The sequence below is a fragment of the Cydia strobilella genome, chromosome Z, assembly GCF_947568885.1.
Source record: "Cydia strobilella chromosome Z, ilCydStro3.1, whole genome shotgun sequence".
Classification (NCBI taxonomy): domain Eukaryota; kingdom Metazoa; phylum Arthropoda; class Insecta; order Lepidoptera; family Tortricidae; genus Cydia; species Cydia strobilella.
In genome coordinates, this window is record NC_086068.1 from 36,133,012 (window position 1) to 36,151,006 (window position 17,995).

General features: G+C 36.5%; 2 long non-coding RNA genes across 2 annotated transcripts; both read left to right on the forward strand.

Annotated features, from left to right (window-relative positions):
* Window positions 1-1,782: 1,782 nt before the first annotated feature.
* LOC134755255 (uncharacterized) lies at window positions 1,783-3,801 on the forward strand. Its single transcript, XR_010129024.1, has 3 exons — window positions 1,783-2,049; window positions 3,106-3,174; window positions 3,664-3,801. It is a non-coding gene; the product is annotated as an uncharacterized LOC134755255 (long non-coding RNA).
* A 387-nt stretch (window positions 3,802-4,188) lies between these two features.
* On the forward strand, window positions 4,189-16,691 carry LOC134754974 (uncharacterized). The gene is made up of 4 exons (XR_010128991.1): window positions 4,189-4,232; window positions 5,760-5,935; window positions 6,726-6,788; window positions 16,636-16,691. It is a non-coding gene; the product is annotated as an uncharacterized LOC134754974 (long non-coding RNA).
* Window positions 16,692-17,995: the final 1,304 nt, after the last annotated feature.

Genomic DNA, 17,995 nt, shown 5'->3' on the forward strand with positions numbered 1-17,995 from the left:
GAATTTGTGCCCGTTGCTGTCGAAACAGCCGGACCATGGTGCAGCGAGGCGTCCGAATTGTTCAGAGAACTGGGTCGGCGGCTGAGAGAGAGGGGGAGCGATCCCCGATCTGGGTCTTGGCTTGTCCAACAGGTCTCCATTGCCATACAGCGCGGCAACGCTGCGAGTGTGATGGGGACTTTTGGAACCGGCATGCCACAGAACGGGTCTTAGGTTAGTTAAATAGTTTTAAATTTGTGGCCAGTAATTAAATTTCAATACTATTCTATTTTACTTAATATTACGGTTATGGTTGTTTATATTTCAAAAGGAACAGGTTGTATCATCGTAGTAGTTGTCGTGAAATTAAAATAAACATCCTTACAAAATTTTAAGTGAAAGTTATCTCGTGAAGTGGTTATCCAGTAAGATTGGGATAATTATTATCAGTGATTTTATAAAAGTGCACAATTTTTGTTGGATTAACATTTCAAGTAAATTTATAGCATTTTACTCATTTCGTCCTTTTGTCCATCAGGCCTATTTGATAAGAAAACTGTTAAGTAATGTAGAAATCTACATAATATTTTTCTTCATCTCTTTTTCATTTTTACGTTTTTTAAGCTTATCGCGAGGTCTTCAGCTCACAGAGCCACTAGTTTAGTTATTCGACACCAATATGTCACGTATGAATATTCGTCATGTAAATACCATGTCTAGCGATTTCTGCGCCCGTTATTGCGTTACCTATAAATAACGTTATAGGAAAATACAATGCACAGCTCGAAAACATATCATGCAAGTGTGTGGCGAAAGCCACAGCTTGAATATTGATACATGGGTGAAGCTGAAGAGTGCCATGAAATAGGAAGTTTATTTATTGGAGTGAACAAATACTACATTTGAAATTAAATAAAAGCTTATAAGTTTCATCACAATCATAAACATTGTTTATTTTATTTATTTCACCTGTGTATTTTTAAGAATAAGTGGGGATTTAAGGTTTCGTGTAAGTATAACTAGGTACAGTCTATTGCAAAAATAATATATCTTACTAAATAGACGAAGCGCGCAAAAAATATCTATATAACACAATCTTAATTATAGAGCTTATAAAAGCGTGTCAAATATATATTATAATAACTCAATTTTAAAGGGAAAGTGAACGACCGATTCTTTATACAACCCAAGTCCCCATTTTTTTCTCATTTAAATAAAAAGTTAAACGAAGGGGCATAGCTTTTGATAGGAATTGGAATGGAATGTTAATAAAAAAATCTCTCGTCGGCATACATATAGACAAACTCCAAGAACTGATGTATAAGATCGAAATGTTACTAAGTTTAAAACTTATATTTACTTTGTTTAAAACTTATATTTTCATAAAAATAAGTAGGTCTACAAAAACGTTAGGGTCCCAAGAATGCTTGAAAGCGGCCTTAAATTGCTCCGTTGCGACTTGCCTACTTAGCGATGTGGGCATGGCAAGGCATGAACTGGTGCACAAGCTTATTCCAAGAAGTTAACTTACGAACTAAAAAGATACGTAGGCTATATATATAATAAAAGATTTATCTAACTTCACAGCAGTGAAATTACGAGTTAAGTAGGTATCTATTAACTCTTTTCTTGGCATGGCATCCTACAAGATACATTCTACTAGATATGGCATCTAATCAAGTCTGCTACAAAATTCTACAAGTAACAAAGGAGAATATTCCGGTCCCATGCATATTAGCCCTAAGACTCAGCAGACATGAAGTATTCATTGTTATAAAGCGAAAAACTAGAGTTCCCTTTACGTTTTGCTTTTTCAATAAATAGGTAATTGAAATTACTCAAGCGAATTCAAATGTTTACCGTTTGATTCATTTCACAGATTAATTTCATGCTCTGCACAAAATTCTATATTGAAGTATTGCCAATGCATACATTTGAAGAAGTTTAAATAGCGGTGGATAGCCTAGATGGGCATGTAACTTATCTCTTAACAGCAGTTATATTAGCTTTAACTTGCTAATATAAATTATAGTAATGACGTGCAAAATATTTATATATTTTGCAATTGCGGTAAGTAATAAAAATTATGATGGCACTATTGTAGAACGTTGTATTATCTAAATCTGTGTTATGCAAAGGAAAAAGTTCCATTGACAGTTGTCGATATTAGCTATTTCAATTTTCATCCTTATGGGAGTTTAGTACCAACCTAAAACACGTTATAAGCATCACTATTCATAAATAGTGATGTTCCTAACGTGTTTTAGATAATGATTCAACGAAGAAATCATTTATGATTACATACATACATATAATTATATAGATTTCGATAGAAAAGTGTGATCTTTTCAAGCGATGGATTTTATACTACTCATTGACAATTTGGTAAAAATAATAATAGAACATTTTAAAAGTAAATGACTCTGGCTGTGATAGTTGCCAATTCAACATTTTGTCATGTAATTAAACGGTAGGTATAATTATGTAACTTTTTCCTACCTTATTTTTTTAGCTCTGACAATATTTTAGGATGTTTTGATATTAAACGTGTATTTTTAATCTTTTGGGTTTGCCTAATGTAAGTCTTAGTTTACAACAAAGATAGAAACATGAGATATTAAAGAATACAACGTTGTTTCCATACTTTTGGCCTGGGGTGTACATCTGCCGATGCCAGAACATCTATATTGCTTTGAAATGAGTAAATAATAGGCAAGTAATAATCTTGCTAGCTCAAATTATCTCATTAGACTCACTATAACAGGCTACATCTATTTATAAAGTGCCCAATTAAACACCATTCTTATTTCTACGTGGTTCTTTATTAAAAACTGACGTAAACTAGTTTGTAAAATAAAAATTCGCTGTAATTTCATAGGTTGATTCATGAATGGTTCACCAGAAAAAAACAGTTACGTTTCCTGAAATATCAAAGTATTGCCATTTACAACGTCTGCGTTGTAAAGTATGTAGGTACTACATACAAAGTTCTCATGCGTCCTAATCTAATCTACATAATGAACACAATGATGTTATGTTTGACCCCTATGCATCGATGTAATGTCCTAAATCATAGACACCTGTGAATCGACAGCTTTAAACTAAAAATATAAAACATTATTTCAGAGTTATAGCGTTGTATGTGCTGCAACAATACGATCAATGGACCAAAACAAAATATATGCTCCTAAAGAGGTATGGTTGGAAACATTTATTTACTTACCTACAACTGCAATATGAGATCTGTTCTAGATATTGGATATATTTTTCTAATACATACCTACACTCCTACAACATATTTCTAATGAATTGTGCATCTAGCATAACTGTAAATACTCAGGCTAATACCAATACAATTTAAGTTACTTACTTCAATCGCAGGTTTTGTCTGCCCTCAATATTCAGCACAATAAAAAACCGTAGTTAACTTTAGAAAGAAAAGCAAATCCGTGGCCACAAAAAATTTTTTGAGGCCTGTGGAGACAGCAAATGATAATCCAACTAAAACATGAATTGGTTAAACAAAATGGATATCTTATACAGGATACACCCCAAAACTAAAAAAAATAATATAATGTATAAGATAATGTATATGCCGATACACGCTCAAGCTCTCGGATTTGTCGCTACTATTTTAAGATTCTGATGTAAATAAGTGAAAATAATTAAGAAAATATTTATTAGTGGAAACTTCGAGAAGGCCACAAGTACTGGCGTATGTCAAAAAATCAAAAGCGGGCCGATATTAACCTGATGGCTCGCCAACTGCATCCCTGGCTTATGAAAATGAACACTGCTGTCAAGAATCCAGAAGATGGAGGAAGGTATTTTATGAGTGCATTAACCTAATAATCAACATCCATATCATTGTATCACTCACATTCACGCACTCAAGAGAAGATTTTTAATTCGAGTCATAAAATATTTTGCCTTTCGTGCATTGGGAGACTTATTGCACAATAATACTATAAATACGCCCTCTTCCTTACATACTTCACTATGTTATACTATGGTACAGTCAACTCAGTGCCCATGAGTGCTGATGTATTAAAATTTTGTTTTATTAAATGCATAATTATCGCGGAAATCGAAGAATAACATAAACTGTATAATCCCTACTGCATCAATAACTACCTAATGTAAGAAACAGATTTAATTGTATTTACGTTATAATACCACAACATACTAAATATTGGTTCTTTTTCAGATATAATGCAAAACACAGAGTAATCAGCAGTCAAAATAATATACGGGTAAATTGTGTAGACTTGTACGCGTGTAACGCGTGCAAATCCGTGGAGAGACTATTATATATTAATAAACGATATTATGATTATGATTATCTGTCTACTAATTAAGTCAACGCGCATGAACACCGAGCGGCGGGATGGTCAAGGGATGGATGTCCGTGTGATATGCAATTATGCATACAGGCACCCACTCACTATGCGTCATAATCATAATAAGTCACGAGGCTTTATTGGAAATCAAAAAGTGCATTCATAGTGTTTCAGAAAAAGAATATTTTTCTTAAAAAATATCTACAGTTAAGCTATTTACGTGTTTGGCATACCACCTCTCTTCTTAGCTCGTTGCATCATTGACACGTTTATGCCGCATTTCCTATTTAGCCGTATGTAATTGACAGTTTTCGGTCGAGCCAAGGGTATGCCACTTGAAGGCTTAGGGTTTATGGTATGAGTTTAAGAGAAAAAAAACACATAAGCTTCCTTTGCTTCGCGCTGTCAAGTAACTAGTTTTGAGTAGCTTAATATGAAATCCTTCAAAGTGATAGCATTTAGAAATTTAGGTACATTGTTTTCCGTTACTAGTCTTTAATGTAATATTTATTAGTTATTTTAGATGATATCCTGTTATTCAGTTATTTATGTATCAACATAAAAAAATATAATTAAACAAAAATTTAATAAACTAACTAATTACTTAAATGAAACTAATATAAATAGGGCCTGAAATTTTGAGTGTGGCTATTGACAGATTGTAGGGAGAGAGCAACGCTTTTTATTATCGATATTATCAGACTATTACTATATCAATGCGGTTAATTTATTTAAACAAAGTAATAGGGGATAGACACATTTTCTCAAGTTAATCTTTCCGATATTTCGATTTTTGTTCATCATTGAATGAATGAACGAAATGAATAAAATTAATATATTCCAGAAAACATTTCCAAACAACAAAGATAACAAACTATTTACGTACATAATAAAATACTATTAAATTAAGACGAATAAACAAAATTAATAATAAGAAATAAATTAAATACAAAATCATGTCAAGTAAAAGAACGTACGTGTCGGATAATTTGATATAAGTACATCGTTTGAGGTTTAATTAAACAAAGAGACTAATAAAAAAACCGGCCAAGTGCGAGTCGGACTCGCGCACGAAGGGTTCTGTACCATTACACAAAAAAACGGCAAAAAAATCACGTTTGTTGTATGGGAACTTAAATATTTATTTTATTCTGTTTTTAGCGGCAACAGAAATACATCATCTGTGAAAATTTCAACTGTCTAGCTATCACAGTTCATGAGATACAGCCTGGTGACAGACGGACAGACAGACAGCTCTGCAGCGGAGTAATCCCGTTTTACCCTTTGGGTACGGCACCCTAAAAAACTATCGTATTGTTGATAACATCGATAATTAGCCTTGTTCTCTCCCTACAATCCGCACACAAAATTCCGGGCTCTAATTCTAAAACCTAAAATAAAATTCATACATTTTTTAAAGTTGTATTCTGTGAATTTTAGAAGAACAAACTACGCGAGGGATACAGAAGTTTCCGTCCCGTGGGAGTTCGTGTCTTACCCCGTACCCGTGCCAGAAATATTGCACGCAATAAACCGGAGTCCACTCCCTCCGCAATGAAGGGCTCTCAAGGTCGAGGCGGACAGATCTACGGACATCTGGACAATCTTGGCATAACGTAATTTTTAGCTACCTCATGATGTAGGCCTACATGCTAATTGCGAACGATAACACCGACGTCGGTTACTTGCTTTTAAATAGCAATTAACTAGCATCAGTTCCAATGTCAGCAAAATAATCCGACGTCAGTCACAGTGTTTTGAAATTAACCTGGGGGCCTGGGGGCCTAGCCGAGATGACAATCGTACATCGAAAAGTCACTTGCCTATTTCCATACATTAGGCTTCCGGTTTCGAGCGCCATCTTGATAGTTAGCATCGTGATTACAGTCTGGCAAAAAAGAGTAGAAATTAAAAAGTGGCAACACTGTAGTGTCGTCCCTTTCAAATCAATCTAAGAAAAACGGGACGACACTACAGTGTTGCCACTTTTTAATTTCTACTCTTTTTTGCCAGACTGTAATTCCTAATATCTATAGCTTAATATACAGTAAACTAATGTGGCAGTGTGCAGTGAATGGAAAATTTAACTTGAAGTGCGTTTAACCACCATTTTGAAGTCAACGGCCGGTTGCCCACGTGCTTCTTGTAAAGTCGAGCTAATAACATCATCGTACACTGTCTTGTACTAACTGAAGCCATAATTTTAAAAGAATGAATGAATTTCATACATTATTTAAGTTCAGGTTGACGTTTTCTATCAACAATGTTCATCTTAGCTAGGCCCCCTTCAGATTCACTAGGTACCTACATATGTCATTTCGAAATTATATTTCAGCATTGCATAATATGATCCTTGTTCGATCATACCTAAATAGTTAATAGTTACGAACTAACACTGTGTTTCAGATACGATAAAACAAACCAAAGGATAATGTATAGTGTCAATAGAAAAAACAACCCGCTAGTTAGGTAAGTAGGGGAACTTGGGGTAGGTCGATCCCTGGGGGAGGGAGGGGACACTCGCTAAGCTTGATATCAAGTTAAACCAAACGTGATTCACTTTTTTACGCTAGTAACAGTCTTTCATACCAACCTAACTTCGCGTTTGGTCATGGCACGTTTTGACAAAGGTCGGTAGTTTTGAAAAGGCGGTCGGGAAATAATTAATTATCGGTAAATTTTAACTGGGTTTATTTAATAAAGTGTGAAGTAAATGCTAAAGTGAGTGTGTTTATATGTGGTATTTTTTATAAAAAGGGACCTTATTGTCGATGGCGCTTACGCCAATATAAACGATGCTCCGATATAAATATAATGTCGTGCGACGCTGTGCGGCGTAAGCGCCATCGACAATAAGGTCCCTTTTCATAGAAAATGCCCCATATTGTCATTCGTTTATTAAGGTGTGGTCATAGATATGGTGTGGTTGATATTTGATTACATTGAAATACGTAGCTTTAAGTACGACATGTTCTATAACCTCTCCATGTATGGAGGGACTTCGTCCTTTTCTTTTGAGTTAATACATACATAGGTAAATACTTACAATATCTACTCGTATTAGCGATTGTTTAATTGTCGATAGTCAAAAAATTGGTTACTCGATTGTGTTGCTATCTGAAAAAGCTATTCAAATTAAAAAAATATATTAATCGCTGTGATATCCTGATAAATAAATTAGCTATGGGTCAAGTCAATAGATTTTGAGAAATCACCTTCCGAGTACAGCATTCGCGCTAAAAAACTGTATACCATGTGTCCCCGATTATCGGAGATTTGATTTCTGCGGATCAACTAACCTTACCTTAATAAACTTTAAAGTTGTTTTTGAAGACATATCAAATGATGTGCCACACAATGATACTTTCTGTTCATATTAGTGTTCGTTTCTCTATCTTGATTTATTTATTTACTCAATTGCTCAAAGGTTGACTGGAAGAGATCCCTTATTAGTTCGCCTTTGTACATTGTGTCTTATGTACAATAAAGTGTTTACATACACACATACAATGGTTATTGCTAAAAAAACTTTTTTTACCTTTTACATGTATGAAGTGCCCTCGCTAAAATATAGGTATATACACGGTGAAATTTAATCGGTGATTAGGAACTAATTTTTCTAATTCAGTCATTGATGGCGATCACATTTATGTGGCACTAACACAATTCTAATTTGTTTTATTATACCCAACTTTTGTTGAAATTAAATTTTAATTGAAATTTATTGTCACCCTATTGTCAATTTATTGTCAATGGTTTAGTCTAAAGAGTTTAAAAACCTTCTTCCAAAGTAACAGCGATTAAAAAAATTAAATCCTTATGAGCAATAAGCTGTCAAATTGTTAAATTCCCCGCCAAAGCGATGGCACGTTGACGTACACCTACTTCCCTTCAATAGAAATGGACCGCGAGCCAGGCGCAAATTTCGTCAGTCATAGCCTCCCGGGCGAAAACTCGTTAGCGGTTAACGGCTATGTATGATGAACCTTCGTGAACGTCAGCTGCCGCTCCGTTGGTCGGTTGCGGAATGGCAGCCACCGAAACGCGTAACACGGTCTTTCCACCGCGATACAACCGGCTGACGATTTGTTTTATTAACAATAGCATCTAAATTGGCACGGAACCCTAAAAAACTGCAAGTAACTAATTACGCCTTTTGAGCTTGGACCGTGACTACGACAACGATTTCAAATACTTTAATTCCGACGTATTTGCCATTACAACCAAGTAGAAAGTTGTTTGTTGGTCACTTACAGCTTCTCTACTTTGTATCTAGTATTTTTGAAGTGAAACTTCTTATGCGACTTCCAACTAACGCATAAACGTTTAACGCTACCATAGATATATGTGTGCGTGCACAACTACATATGCATCCATACGTGTACTTTCGTCCCACATAATATTAGGTCTACTTGGCCAGTTTACAAGTCCATGTTTTGTTTGTAACAAAAAACTTTTATTGATTGCAAGATATCAAACAAAAAAAATTACTTGTAAACCGCCCAAGTAGACCTATTATTATGTAAAAAAGATTATAAAGTGAAATGAATATAAAAAACCATAATAGTAAAGTAAGTATTTTTATTGCTTTCAATTTGGTATACAAAGATAGTACCTAATAAGAGCAGGTGTATATGTAAGTACCAGTAAGTTAAATCCACCGCTTGCAGCTTCCGACTAATCCATTTTCTTGGAATAATAATTGTCATTGTATCGCCACGCCACGCTCTGTAGCTCCGTACACAGTTTGCTCCAAATATTATTTAAAATAAACACATTGTAATGTTTGATGTCGTGATTCGGGTCCTTCTGGTAGCTGATGAATTTCACGCATAGGTCGTATCGTATGTTTTGTCTACGCACGATGCACTCTATCTCGTCTTACTTAGCGGAATCAAATTGCACAAATCTTTGCAGTGTCATCGGACAAGTTTGTCTTAAACAAAATTAAAATAGGTAATTTTAAAGGTCTTTATTATAGCTAGCCTTTTCATCACTGATTGCAATGAGCGCCCCGGATGGTATTTTCTTCTTACCTTCGAGGATATCTAGGCCTCCCGGCATTGCCTTGAGCAATGATATCTCTGTTTACGATATTATTTTTTTCTGACAGTATATATAAATAACGGTTGCTAGTTAACAACATTATGAATAAAGAAAGGTCTTGATGTACGAGGTATATGCAAACTTTTTAATGTTGTATTCATGCCTTTAAATTGTATCAATTTTATAGTGACCTATAGATTTTGATTTTTAGATTTATTTATTTCAGGATAAAAATTACACTATAAATTTGCATCAATGTCAAAATTATGCTTATCTTCTTATCATGATCATCAAACATTACATACTAAAAAATACAAAATAAATTAAAATAATTTTCTCTCCCAATAAGGATCGTCATATAAGTATGTATAAACAAAAACATCAATTTCAGCAATCAATATTAGCAATTTAGAATCATCATTAAATGTCAAACAAAATAAAATATCACAAAAGAAGTAAATGTCATTTTTAAAACACAATAAATCATTTGAATCATAAATATAATTACATATATCATTACAAATTCAATTCCATGAAGTCACTTATAGAGTACAGAGGGTTATCCAATAAAAGGTTTCTCAATTTGCGCTTAAATGCTTCGTCACACGGCTCATTTTTTAGGTCAGCAGGTAGTTGTTCGTAATAAGTTGGGCCAATGACTCGAGGGTTCTTCCTTGAAAGTGCCATGCGACGGGGAACTGTTCTCAGACGCCCTGTAGCTCGAAGCAGTTTGCCCGGAAAGTTAACTGTAGCAAATTGAGATATATTGTGTCTTACATATAGCAATAGATCGAACAAGTATTGTGAGTAGTGCGTCATTATACGTTGAGAGCTAAAGAGCTCTTTGCAAGGATGCCTGTGTTTTACCCCGGCAAATGTACGTATTGCGCGTTTCTGCATTATTAGGACTCTTTTTGCATCTGTTGAATTACCCCAGAGCAGTGAGCCGTATGCCATGATAGAGTGGAAATGCGCAAAGTACCTGCTTTAGGGCTTCTGCGGAGATTAGTGGCTTTAGTTTCCTCAACGCAAACGACGCACCACCCAACCGATCGCAAAGCTTGTCTACATGGCACTTCCAATTTAGAGTGTTGTCAATCAGGAATCCGAGGAACTTACTCTCTTCGCACATGGGCATCGGAAAGTTAGCCATGCACGGTGGCAGTTGAACCTTTCGTCCAGAAAACAACATAACATTGGATTTCGAATAATTAAGTAATAGGCCATTTGCTGAGAACCACGCCTGCAATTGGTCACAAGCCTCATGGATTTTTAAGGCCAGCTGGTCATAAGAGCTGGCACCAACTAATACAGTCGTGTCATCCGCAAAGAATACAGACAAGCCAGCTCCAATGTTCGATGGCAGGTCGTTAACAAATAACAAAAACAGGGTATTCCCGAGGGACGAACCTTGGGGAATACCAATATTTATATGGCCTACATCGGATTGTACTGTCCTGCCGTCAGTGGGTAATTTCACGACTTGTTTTCGGTCTGACAAGAATGAGGTAAATAGTTCATGGGCAGTACTTTCGATTCCATACATTTTCAATTTATTGAGTTGTAATTCATGGCTAATGACGTCAAATGCCTTTGACAGGTCGCACAGTATTGCGGCAATCTTATCCTTATCGTCTAACCCCGTCATGATATAATCGAATATCCTGTACGTCGCGGTGGTTGTCGACTTATTCTGTCGGTAAGCGAATTGGCTTTCCGTAAACAGGTTATTCGATTCTAAATGACTCATAAGGTGAGACGATAGGACAGATTCTACCATTTTAGAAATGGTAGGCACTATTGTAATATGCCTATAGTTATTGACGTCACACCTGTCACCCTTGCCCTTGAAGACTGGGCACACCCTTGTGTTTTTCAGCACGTCGGGATACGTACCAGTTTCAAAAATATTATTTATGAGAATGACCAGTATGTCGCCAATAACAGGACATAAACATAAAATAATTTTTGGCGAAATGTCAAACGCATCGACAGTCTCGCCTTTTTTAACATTTTTTGCAATGTCCTGGTCAACAGATCACGGGTGACGAATGGCAGAGTGTAAGTGGGTATGGGTACATCGGATGTATCTATGTGCCTCTTAAGATAGTGAGTGGATTGCTGAATATCGTTTCGTATTGCATGTTTGGACCCTATGCCCAGAAAGTGTGTGTTAAAAGTGTCTGGTAACTCGCTACTTTTCACTTCTATGTTGGTGTTTAGATCGCGAAGACAGATGTAGTTCGATCTTACTTTTGTACCCACCTCCTCATTAACAACCTTCCATATTTCTTTGGCTTTATTGCTGCTGGAAGCCAACCTACTCTCAGTATGAGCCCGACGAGCCTGTAACGTTGTGGACTTAATTAAGGAAGAGTAGTGCTCAATACAGTCAGTCAATATGGGGTTGTTGGGATACTGGCGGCTTATTTCGTGTAGGTTATTGTGTTTACGAACTAACTCCGTCAAATCGTCAGTTGACCATGGTAAATTGTTACGTTTTCTATGCCTAATCTTTTTGAACGGAAAGTGAATATTCATATAGTATGTCAGGATATTAAATAATTTAGTAAATTTAGTCAATGTCAAATTCAATATTATAAATAAAACTAAAGTCATAATTATCAATGTCAGTATAAAATGAATGGAATGAATTCGCATTAAATAAGCGGCGCTCAATCACCTGATTTGACATTTGTTCATGCTCGGTGGTTAAGACGATTCTCGCTGATTTGGCCTTGAGCGCCTCAGCGTCTCTGTACCCGCACCCCGCTCACTGCGATCGTACGTGAATTTCGTCTCGGTGCGGCGACTGCGGCGGAACGAGGTTCAAAGAATAACCTACAGCCCAGAGGCGCGCGGCATTTGGCGCTATCCTCGTATTTGTGTATCTTTTGCAGATATTTTGTTGTTTGAGTATGAGTAGATCATGCGTGTAGTGGAGGTCGTAAATTATAATAAAAATATATTCCCTTATGCATTATACTTTACAAACCTCAGTTAGTTAATTTGTGTTTTATCTGTTTCTTACAAATAAATACCTAAGTCAAATCGACGGATTAAGATTTATAGCTAAAGCTTGGTATGTACTAAATTGAGGCGTACAGTGCGTTTATTTTATACAGTTTTTTTTATCCGTATTAAATAAATATAAATAATGCCATTAATAGTTAACTTATAAATTAAAGTACCTACTAGCTTCATATACTACTACAAATTTGTTATTTTTCGAAGTTCGAAGTTTTCTCAATCATTACGTGGGAATGTCATCATTATTAGGGTTCCGTTCCTCAAAAGGAAAAAACGGAACCCTTATAGGATCACTCGTGCGTCTGTCTGTCTGTCAGTCTGTCACAGCCTATTTTCTCGGAAACGACTGAACCAATTAAGTTGAAATTTGGTGTATATATATGTAAGTTTGTGACCCAAAGACGGACATGTAACGTATCGTGTTACATATCAAATGAAAGAGCTCATTGTGAGAATCTCAAATGTATATTTTTTATAATTTTAGGATAAACAGTCAATTCAATTCAATTAAATATATTCTTTATTCAAATAGGCCTAGCAACAAGCACTTTTAAATTGTTTAGAAGTTATTCACGAAAATAGGCAAAAAATGAGCATTCCCCCCCTTTATCTCCGAAACTACTGGGTATAAAATTTTGAAAAAAATACACATAATAGATCTTTACCTATAGATCACAGGAAAACTTATTAGAAATGAGCAGTCAAGCGTGAGTCGGACTTAATAATTTAGTTTTTGATCCAACCCCTACGGGTTTATTAAAGACATTTCACGCACGTTTCACATAAGAAATAAATTGTTTAATTTGAGTAATGTACGGAACCCTTGGAACGCGACTCCGACTCGCACTTGGCCGGTTTTTATTACAAGCGCGCGACAACCAAATCAGCGCTTTGCAGTCATTTATTTTTTTAGTGGTTAACATTATAATATGTCGGTTAGAAAACATTTATTTATTTATTTCAAATGTAGTTTTCTCAAACATACGTATATTATAGTATAATATATACGGATATTATCATTACATTCATTGTAATAGACCGCAAAATACCGTGTTGCGCTCGCTAATGCGCGTCGCAACCAAATCAGCGCTCTGCAATTATTTATTCTTTGGCCACAATAACTCCGATATTATAGCACTTTGCTTGTGCAAGGCACGGAGCGACGAGCGACACAGCCTCCTCGTCTCAAAGCTGGCACACGACTGCCGGCCACGCCATTTTCAGGCTGCATACGCATGAAATGTGGAAAAACGTTCGATTTCTTAAGAAAATATTTTTTGATTAAGAAAAGCTATGTTGCATTTGTAGAAAACATTTTTGTTAGTTTAAAAATAATTTTAATCGATTAAGCCGTTTAGAAGTGATAAGTAAAGTTAGCCGCAAAACGGCCTGTCGTGTTATTTTTTTTCGGTGAAACTACAAATTTCAGGAAAAAAGTCAAATGTTGCGATTGTTGTCCATAGAGTGAAGATGCATATATATATTTTTTTCATAATTTTTGGTTTACTCATTTAGAAGTTATAAGCTCTAAAAAGTAACAGTTTTTGGCCAAAAACTGCGCGAAGCGCCTTAACAAGAACCTTTGAGCGGTGTGGTCGCTTATCGCAGTAACCACCGGTGTCACTGAGAGCATCTCAGGTGCAATGTCGGTTAGACCGCAGTCAATGGACGTCGCACAGTCCGCAGTCTCGCGAGTGGGAAACGTTACAGTGTTACGACATCCATAGGCCCTTAATACATCATTAGTGCATCGTTTTAAACTAGAATCTAATAAAAAATCAACATTATGGTCACCAATGGGAAACTTTTGTTTTCGTCAGTTAGCTTTCGTAATAGTAATTCCAAATTCTCAATATAAATGTCAAATTACCATTTCCAGTTCTATACATTACAATAACAATTAATTTACAAAAAATAATTTCTATAGCCGCGAATTCGAAATGATACTCCACGGCAAAAGTAAGTAGGTCATTACGTTCTCGATATTCTGTGCCTTCCTTTACGTACAGCGAAGTACCGCCATGTGCGATATTCGTGCGAAAGTAATAACTAGCTAGCGCGTACCCACTTAACTTCACTCGTGCGATCTCATTTTTTCGACACCAAATCTCGCCAAGTCCTAATACGTGCGGTTTCTCCTGTTCGTTAATAAATCTAGTAATGAAGTTTTACCACATAGTGATCGGACGTTTTGGTGTATAATAACAAACTTAGATGCTAAATTGTCTTTGTTACCTTGAGTTTTGTTGATAAGTTTTTTGGCTGAATTGTGTTAAATAAACGCACTGACACCCCAGATGGCCAATTTTTGGAGTCCCTGGCGACCTTTTGTTTGTTAGCCGGTACATCAAGGCGAAAAGAAGCGTATTTTCCGCGGGTGACTACCAGCTGCTCACATACTGGCGCCGGTATGTCCATTCGAGTCTGAACATGTCGAATGACGTCGTCTGGTGTGGTGTCCTCGCTGAGGTTAAAGATATGAAGGCTCGCGATGCGGGGACCAGCAGCGCGAAGATCAGTTACAGCTGATTTCGTTGGCAAATTGACGGCTGATGATGCTGAACTTGGTGGTATATCTAGTGGTGGGGCTGCAGCCAACAATGGGGCAGTTGGTGGGCAGTGTATCACTCCAGAATCTGTTAACACCGCTGGTGTCGCACTCAGGAGACACCCTTTGGAGAAGAGGCTGCCAGTGTCGTCACCAATTTTCGCTGTTGTGGTGGCCCTACTGGCAGCGGCAAAGCACCTTGAGGGGACATCACCTCCGTGGGTGCCTGTGGACTGCTTTTATGGGCTGCAGTGATGGCCTTACGCCTTAGCCCAGAACGGCGCTGGTCTGAGGTGGGGGCCACAGGAGGTTCTTGGGTCGGAAGCTGGACAGCAGGCGGCGGCGGAGCAACAGGGGGCTGCTGGTCATCACCCAGAAAGATCATGCCGAGAGGGCCAGACTCATTGAGTGAGACGTTTTGTGAGTCCGACAGTGTTGTGTTATAAGTGCCGGTTATAGCCCTAATAAGCTTTTGTTGCTCACGGATGGTGTTATGGCAAGCTAATAATTCTTCTTTCATGTTCAATATTTCGTTGTTTAAATTTGAAGTATTATCCATCAACCTGTTAACCGCCGCCGTATTCGTAGTAACTTTAGTCTTCGTTGGAGCCATATCTTGCGTCTTCTTATAATTAATATGTGAAATTGGATGTCAATAGTTAATAAATAACATAATAATTACACTTAAAACTTTGTTTTAAATAATAAAACAATTTAAATATGCAGAGCTGTTTAAATTTGGCTGCTAACGGTAGCAGCGCCCTCTAGTGACGTAGTTTGCATAATATTCGGAAGTCTCCTTTACGCAATTTTTCTTTCAAATCTACGCTATCATCCTCCATCTTTAATGACGTTAACTATATTCCTAGTGTCCCCCCCCCCCCCTGATTTATACTCTATTGTTAACTCACTTAGAAAGGGATGGAGATAGAAAATTCGAAATTTACGATCTTCGCGGTAGCCGGCCTGCTTCGACATTCGACCTTGTGTAACTTATGTCTTCCTGGTCAAAAATGTGTCATTTTCATTTAATTATGGAAAATGTGGTTTTAGCAGTTTTATAGTGGTTTTGATACCAGGAGTATATAAGTTATTCACAGTTGGCCTTATCGACTAGGGGACGCACGGCGCCGACCAAGCGGACTCGAACGCAGTACAGGGTACCAGGCGAACAAGAGTCTGAAGGAGGTTTAGAAAGTTAAATTAAATATATATAATAAAATTTGTCTTAAAGAAACAATATGAGTTCACTAAAAATCAATTTCTACCACTTCCTATTTTCATTTCCACATTACGAAGTTTCACTTCTTCCGCGCGGAAGGACTCCACGCACTGTTTTTTTTATAAGATTTTCTAAAAGTACTGAAATACGAAACGCTTAAATCAACATTTATGAGCATTAATTATGAAAAATTTAAATGATTTGTTATACTGTTATAGCAGAAGTTTTTGTTATGGTGTTTCAATATTTATTTTCTAGATTTCAATATCTACTATAAAAAAAGGTTGTGTTTGCAAGCCAACAGCATATACGTTGTATGAAATTCTAGTATAGTCCTCTAGTCCTCAGTCCTCCTAGCTTGACTCGCAGCGCCCGAATCATCATCCTCATCAAAACCTTTAAGACACTTAACGACAATATTACATTGCATGTTCCATTAAATATTAACTTCCCTTTATTATCGGTTTCAGATTTAAAAAAACAAAACGAAAGTTATCCCCGGGTGCTCGAAAAAACAATCGAGAGGTATGATTTTATTAAAGGTGCATTTTTAAATGCAATTTCTAGACTTATTATTTAATCTTATTACAACTACCTATATATATTTTAATTCCTACACATACAGTTAGCTCGTTTTCTTTTGTATCTTTAATAATGTGTTTCTTTTCTTTTTCGATGTCCGTATAGTCTACTTAGTCATTTATTCAAGTTTTATGGTGGTAACCATTCATTTTGCACCTAACAGTTAAGACAATCAGACAATGCATTTGAAATAACCATTATAATTTGTTTATTTTTGCCAGGCCAACCGCACCAAGCACCGCAACTACTTAATCGTTTTTTTATAAACTAGCGACCCGCCCCGGCTTCGCACGGGTAGTCCAACTAATTTACACAAAACCTTTACAAATTATACATATAAACCTTCCTCTTGAATCACTTTATCTTTTAAAAAAAACGGCCAAGTGCGAGTCGGACTCGCGTTCCAAGGGTTCTGTTTGTAAACCATTAACCATTAGTTTGTTTTAATTGACAATTTTTCGAAATAAATTAACATTAATGGCCATTGATGTTAATGGCCATTACTAATTCATTTTCCGTCAATGGTTAATGGTTAATGGCCATTAACCTTTTTAATTGTTAATTTTTAATGGTTAATGGCATTAGCGTTCGGCCAACACTGGCTGACCGTACGCGGTACGCGTGCATAATCACACCCCGCGACTACCCCGAGGTTTTGGGTGCGGGACGTAACACATTTTTTGAAGATTTTTGACCCCCCCTCCCCCCCGTGTAACGCACCGTAACGTTTAGTTGTACCCCCGTACGTTAATATCTAAATAACCGTTTGAGGTGTGTTGATGAAATTTAGAGAACATGTGTACGTATCTCGCAAGTTTCAATATATGAGCCAAATTTGACGTGTTTATGTGAAATAGTTTTTGAGTTATGAGGCGGTCAAAAGTGGCTCCAAATAGTTCATGTATAATATTACACACGATGCTGCTCGCCAGTTCTGTTAGCTTGAACTTGGCTTGACAGGCTGCCGTGTGTCTAAATATTACACTATTACACTATCCTTCCCGCTTTAATTGATACAGTAAGAAAAAGACGGAATCAATCGTGATTTTTGTAAAAAAAGTATAGTTCCATACATATTTATGAACTCGACTCTACCTAATAGTCTACGTATCTCACGCGCTTGGAACTGTCTTGGCGCACTAGTCGTAGCCTACTAAAATTATAAAAGTGATGTTTGTACACACTTTAAAATTCCGTTATTATTCCATAAACATTATCTTAGCCACGACATAATCAAACACCTTAAGT